We start from the raw sequence: 7,041 nt of genomic DNA, 5'->3' as shown, positions 1-7,041 counted from the left end.
CATACAAGGAAGCCTTACACAGGGAAGCTTAATGCATGCCATGTAGTCTATTGGACAACACCTTGCATTACTGGCTTCAGAAACAAGACACAGGGCTGTGCACGAAGACCTAAACACTTGACGTGCAAAACACGATGACGGTAACAATGAATAGGTAATTTTTTTGATCATGAACAGTTAATAAACTTCAGATTTCACAAAAATTCACTTCAACAATAAACATGGTTTAAACAAACTTGCAAACAATGAAACCATTCAAGCTCATTAAATATTGAAGCATGCTTGGAACATCAGCTTCGAAAAGTAAAAATTTACTCAAATCAGCAAATAAATATGACATGGCATTTAAAGTTAACAATCAATCATAATATTTATAAGCTAGAGCATACATTTTTACATGCTTGAATTTAATGTTTTCAAATGTAGAATTTAATATTTTCAAGTTCACACTTAAACGTACTTATTAAATGAGAGAGTACTTAATCTTTTCTGCTGTACTTTATTTTTTTTAAGTGTTGGCCACAATTTAATAACCTTAAAGGATTAGTTCATCCAAAAATGTCAATGTAGTCACTGTTTACTCACTCCTGTGTTGTTTTTTGACTTTCTTTTTCTAAACAGTAAAGGAGAAATTGTAAAAAAAAAAAAATTGTGCTCAGTGATGTCATACAATGGCAGTTTATGGTGACCACCTCTTCAAGCTTCAAAAGTTTAATTCAGAAGTCTAATAAATTATTCCATGAGACTCGTGATTGTTATGAAAGCATACGATAAGATTTGGTGAGAAACAAACTGAAATCTAATGTATTATTTCATGAAAATATTCACTAACCGTTGATCTGTGTGCATTCATGATAAGACACGAGAGCAACAGTTCACGCAGCCCCCTCGCTACTGGGCCGTTCAAGCAAATACTCATTTTGTTTATCTAAAAACAGGTCCTCTACAGCAATAGCGACAAAAGATCACAACACAGCTGCACACAAAACAGAGAACAGAACTTACTAAACATGTCTGAAGAGTTTGTAGTTGAAGAAGTGATGCATTTCTATGCCCAGCCTTATTTTTTGGAATGGAAAATAGTACTTGGAAATCAAACAGAAACATAGAGGAGGCTACAAGCAGCCACAGTCACATCGTGTCCTAACCTGACGGCAAATGACACGTGATAAAATGTATGCTTTCTATAGTGATCAGAGTTTTTGTCCTAACCAGCAGTGACGAGCGATGTCACATTCTATAGATTGCTTGTTTTCTATTTCCGGCATCGTGCGGGTAACTCCGTCTACTGTGAACTTGCACCAGTCCAAAAACTTTCAAAAAAATAAGGCTAGGCGTAGAAATGCAATTCTTTGTTCTTTTGAAGATGAAGAGGTTGTCACTATAACCTGCCATTGAGTAAACAATGACTGAATTTTCATTTTTGGGTGAACTGTTCCTTTAAATAAAACTGAAAATGAAAAATATGCATTTTGTCTCAAACTAATTGTGATAGTTTGCTAAATAAATTTGCAACATTTAAAAATGATAGATTACATTTACCTCAAAATCAACATTTTAGACATTACATGCGATGACCTCATGGATCAGGAAAAATATGCACTACATAGTGACAAACAGGTGTTTAGGAAAGTGCTATGGTAGTTTGTGTTGCTATGTATCATTTTGGGCCTTTTACCACATTATACTCTAGATTTTCATTTGCCTCTCAATCACACTAGAATGGCATTTTCCTCCAACAAAAACAAAGGCTTTCAAAAATGCTCTCCATAACTGTGAAAATGATGTTAGGAAACTAAAAAAGAAGGTTTCAGACAAAACAAATTAAACAAAGCAGGTGTCTTGAGACACGTTTTTTTAATTTGACGTTCTTTTTAACTTGACATGGTGTCTTAAAACTCGTATCAAATTTAATAATGTGCAGGATATGAATTATAGATATCTACAATGGAATTTCCATTGAATTTGAATGATGTCATCAATACCCATTCTTGATATCAAAAATGACGTCATTGCATTCAACTAGTATAAAACAATTATTGGTATCTGTAACTGAATTCACTCCTGTACAAAACGCAATTACAGATATCTATAATTAATTTCTTACTAGTTGCCCTGTGGAGGTTGGGTGTCGAGGATTTATGGGAACATCAATGCAGCACCAATTGAAAGATGTTGGTATCTCCGGATCGGCATTGAAGAATTCTTATGGAAATGGCAGAGGAAACTGAGAAAGTGAGCTTCTGGCTATAGTTAAGAAGGAAGTACAAAAAGTGGGGTGTGCAGAAGTGAGAAAGGCAGTAGGGAGAAAGTAGTGATAGGGAAAATGTGTGAGATTTGAGATAATGTGTGGTACAGTTACATTGAGGGAAGGAATACTATGGCTTGTGTCTGTCTAGTATGCTAGCTTAGGATACTGGAGAGGTTGACGCATGTAGTGAAGTAGTTCCATACGGAACCATGGTCACTGAGCACATAGTAGCACAGCCAGTGGGGCTAGCACAGCCTTAGCCAATGGGTTGGTGCATATGGTTGCATAGGAGGCTATATGCGGCATGGTGGGTATGGTACAGTATATGCAGCAGATGTTAGCATGGCAGAGGCCTTGGGACACAGGGTAGGATTTCTCATGGGGGGGCGGTTGATTGAACCTTGTCTGCATGTTATGACCTGTATGGTTGATGGGTCTTGATGGGAAGGCAAGAATGAGAGGAAATGGAAAGGGTCCAGTGTCCAGCTGCGATGGGTGGCAGGGAGACATCCCTGAGCTCTGCCCCACCACCAGGAGATGTTTTGGGATTAACGGGGTGAAATATCTGATGGGTGGCTCCAGGCTGATGATGCCGAAGCTGGCCTAAAGACACTGGCGGAGGTCATTTCTGAAATCAACAATTGAATTACGACAAAGTCTTTCTAGCAAGTCAGTCCACTGGCGGCCATCTTTGGAATGCTCTCGGGCAGCTATTTTTCTATGTAAACAAGTGGCATACAGGAGCAGCTCCTATCTACTTGAATGGTGACCCACAAGAGAGAAATCCCTGAAATGATTCGTCAAGATTATGATCAAAGAACATATTTCAAATCAGCAGTAAATCAATTTAATGTTAAGTCCATGAGTAGTAAGCAAATGTTTCTTTCCAAACTTAGGCATGATATACTGTTGGTTTACACGTTTCTTGCTGCTCTTTTATTAAGTCTCCAATAGATGGCAGTATTTAAACATGTTTAACAGAGAAATGCTGCATTTGAAAAAAAGGGGGTCTATATTGATGTAGTAAATCAACAAAATATCGCCTGCTGCAGTAGTTTAGTGATGATGGATGTTTTCATTATTTCACATAAAACAACGATGATACACATTACTGAGATTCACCACATTAGGTTAATACTCTTGGTTAACACACTTGACATGTAACATAGCTTTGTGTAAACACTTTGTGTGTGTCTGTGTGTGTAAGCAGGAGATTTTTCTGAAGAAAAAAAAAAAAAGGTTCGTTTTCCAGTCTGGATAACACAGACAGAAAAATTAGTTATCAAATAAGCTCTTTTTAATCCTATTTTTGATGCAATCATCAATAATTCAGTCTAACAAACTTCATAAACTCTACTCTGGCCCTGTTAATGCACAAAAAAAAAAAAAAAAAAAAAAATCAGCTACAGTACAATATCAGGTGTGCTGAAAAACTGATTGGCTGCTATCTTCCTTTCCTTGCCGAGCACTACAGCTTTGGTGTATTGGGCCAAGATGCTTCCAATCATGTCATTATTTATTCCAAAAGCAAGCAATCCAGACTGAAACTAATAAGCATATGTTTTGTCATTGAGTTGGACCAATATACCCAAATAAGCCTATATAGTAAATTGTAATGTATATACTGTATATTGTAATGCATATATTGCATTGTACATATTGTAATGCATATACTGTGTATTGTAATGTGTATATTGTATGTTTACATGTGAACACTGCCTTTCAAAAGTTTTAGAACACCAAGACACTTTTGTTTTTGAAAGAAACGAAGCTTCTGATGAACTTGGATGCATTCAATTGATCAAGAATTATAGTAAAGACCTGTATAATGTTACAAGTGAATATTTCTATTTAAATAAATGCTTTATTCTTTAAACGTTCTGTTCATCCAAGAATCCTCTTTTTAATAAGTGTTTGGCATGTACTGTTCACCAAAGCTGCCAGTTTCGGAACTGTTTCTCAAACTAGAGACTCTGGTGTAGCCTACTTGTCCTCGTGTTGTTGTGCAGCTGGGCCATCCACTTCCCTCTCTTTCCTGGTTTGATCCAGTTTGATTAATTACAGGGGAAAGCCTTAATCTTTCAAAAGAACAATAGACTGATGAGTTTCAGGAATAATGTGTCTCTTTCTTTTCTATTTTTTTAATTCATTTTTAAAACCAAAATTTGACTTGAAATGTAAAGTGACAATAATAAAATAAAATTTTTCTTCTGGACCAAATTAGCGCATTACAATTACTTATTAGGATTAGGTGACATAGTATATTCTTATCATGGGCAAAATTTTGATCTAAAAATATATAAACGCTTATTTCAAACTGTAATTATAACTTACAATATTACTAATCTTTTGGTAGTATTTTTGATCAATCGTCATTTATGAACAGAAGCTTCAATTTCTTTCAAAAACAAAAATGAGTGTCCTTTGGTAGTGTATATTGTAGGGATGTCATAAAATATTGATATATTGATTATTGATCGGCACATTATTTTATCAATACATTTTTAAGGCATCGATATATTAAAGCTGTAAAGCCTGACATATGAAAAAATTCTAATATTTTGACATTAAACTGTTTTTAGTACCATTAGACCAGTGGTTCCTAACCCTGTTCCTGGAGCCGCCACACCCCCAACATTACACATTTTGGATATCTCCCTAATCAAACACTCCTGATTCAACTCATCAGCTCGTTAGTGCAGAGTGGAATTGGGTGTGTCAGAAAAGGGAGATATACAAATTGTCCATTGTTGCTAAAGCTCTGCCGGAGGTTCACCACTACCAGTGCAGAGCTACAAACTTCTGGCAAACATCTGCGGTGAATCACAAGCTCATTTGCATGTGAAAATAATGAGCTGCAAATTTGTGGCAAGTTTGCGGCTAGTTTTGATTTTTTGTAAGCAAGTGTATCATGGATACATGGATTTCTAAGGGGGGATACATGGATTTCTAAGGGGGGTTTTCAATACATTTTAATTAATAAATTGCTTATATTCAGCAAATACTCATTTAAAAAATATCAGTAACAATATAATCATTACTGTCACTTCTACTTTATAAAAATAAGCTGTCATTTATCCTAACATAAGAGTCCATTCCACGCAAGTCCGCCACCATTTTCAATAGATCGATATAAACAATGAAAACACTTTTTTTCACAAATAACCATTAGATGGTGCCATAAACAATTGAAACGTACATACAATAGGTCAGTGCTTCCCAACCCTGTTCCTGGAGCCCCCCACATCACTACACATTTTGGAAATCTCCCTAATCAAACACACCTGATTCAACTAATTAGTAGAGACTCAACAACCTTAATTGTGTGTTAGATAAGGGAGATATACAACAGTGTTGGGGGGCCTCCAGGAACAGGGTTGGGAACCACGGCCATAGGTTGTTTAGCTCGTCAACATTATGTATCATATTTGATGCAAATGGCTTTATAAGGTTAAAATTAGCCAACATTTAAATTAGAAGCCTAATTTGCGTGCTTTCCAGTTCACTCAGTCAGCCTTCTGTTTAATAGTGTGGTGTAATAGCATTGGGAGACCACAAGAGGGTGATATAACATTTACTGAAGCCTGTCGCGTGTAGGACAGGACACAGGTATCACACACAGGATGAGCTGATGTGCCACAAGGTTTTTGTACTTCTTCAAGAATGAACAAAGTGATGTTGATGAGTTTGCAGGTTAGTGTATGAAACTGATGGAACTGGGCAAACTGAATGATTAGAAATGGCGACGTTTACTATGCAATTTTTCTGTTATGTATCCTTGAACAGGTCATTCATTCAAGGTGTCATACCACAACAAAACATACTTGTAACTGACATTGTATGAGGCTATATGTATGAAAGATACATATAAACAATATATATTATCCAGTGATGGCTAGAGCATGATGATTTGGGTCGAATATAATGGAAAACTCTGCAAGTTGCGCTCCGTGGCAGTGCAGGATTCTGATGCTGAGCATTGGCGGTGTGTGCATACCTTTGTAGAAAGCAATTGTTGCAAATTTTAGAATGCACCATGTCATCCGCCAGACGCATCCTGTCTGCGACCCCATTTAATTTACCCTACTTCTCACACTACCAAAGTTGTGTTGAGAAATATGTTTGTAAAGACAAAATCTGATATCGTTAATCATCGGAAAAATCTTCAGATTATCGATGCGTGAAAAAGGCATCGATCCCAAGTCTAGTATATTGTAATGTACATATTGTATTAAATATACTGTATATTAAAATGTGCATATGTTATATGCACAGTACGCATCTCATTGTATAAAGTATATTCTAACAGTGTCTGTTGTTGCATGTTAAGCAGATGTCAAATGTAACCACAGGAAATTCTAGTATTTCAACTTAGTACTTGCTTATAAAAGAGATAAAATAGCACATCGACAACAACCTCTGCCTGAATGGGTTCTCTTGTTGTTTGTTTGAATGTCCTCAGTAAGCACACTGTTGTTTCTTCACATAGATGTGTGCACAATGTGTTTTTAATTAATTAAATGTGTCGCCATGTTTTATGTATCACAACCCTTGAATTTAGTTGATGTTCCTTGCTGCTGATATCCTTTGGGCACACAGAAAGAAATTCCAAACAGATTATTATTGTAATAAAGTATTGAATCTTAAAGGGATAGTTCACCCAAATATGAAAATTATGTCAATTTACTCGCCTTGTCATTTCAAACCCATATGACTTTCTTTCTTCCGTAGAATACCGAAAGAGGAGCACAATGTCTAAGTTGCTGTCTTCCATACTATTAAAGTGGATA

At 36.2% G+C, this 7,041-nt stretch overlaps 1 protein-coding gene across 1 annotated transcript in view; it reads right to left on the bottom strand.

The window, feature by feature from the left end:
• Positions 1–7,041, bottom strand: part of LOC127438444 (metabotropic glutamate receptor 7-like) — a 647,223-nt gene that overhangs the window by 238,712 nt on the left and 401,470 nt on the right. The gene's annotated exons all lie outside the window — the stretch shown is intronic.

This window comes from Myxocyprinus asiaticus, chromosome 49 (genome assembly GCF_019703515.2).
Source record: "Myxocyprinus asiaticus isolate MX2 ecotype Aquarium Trade chromosome 49, UBuf_Myxa_2, whole genome shotgun sequence".
Taxonomy (NCBI): domain Eukaryota; kingdom Metazoa; phylum Chordata; class Actinopteri; order Cypriniformes; family Catostomidae; genus Myxocyprinus; species Myxocyprinus asiaticus.
Note: the sequence above shows the minus strand (reverse complement) of the source record. Positions and strands in the feature narration are given on the sequence as shown.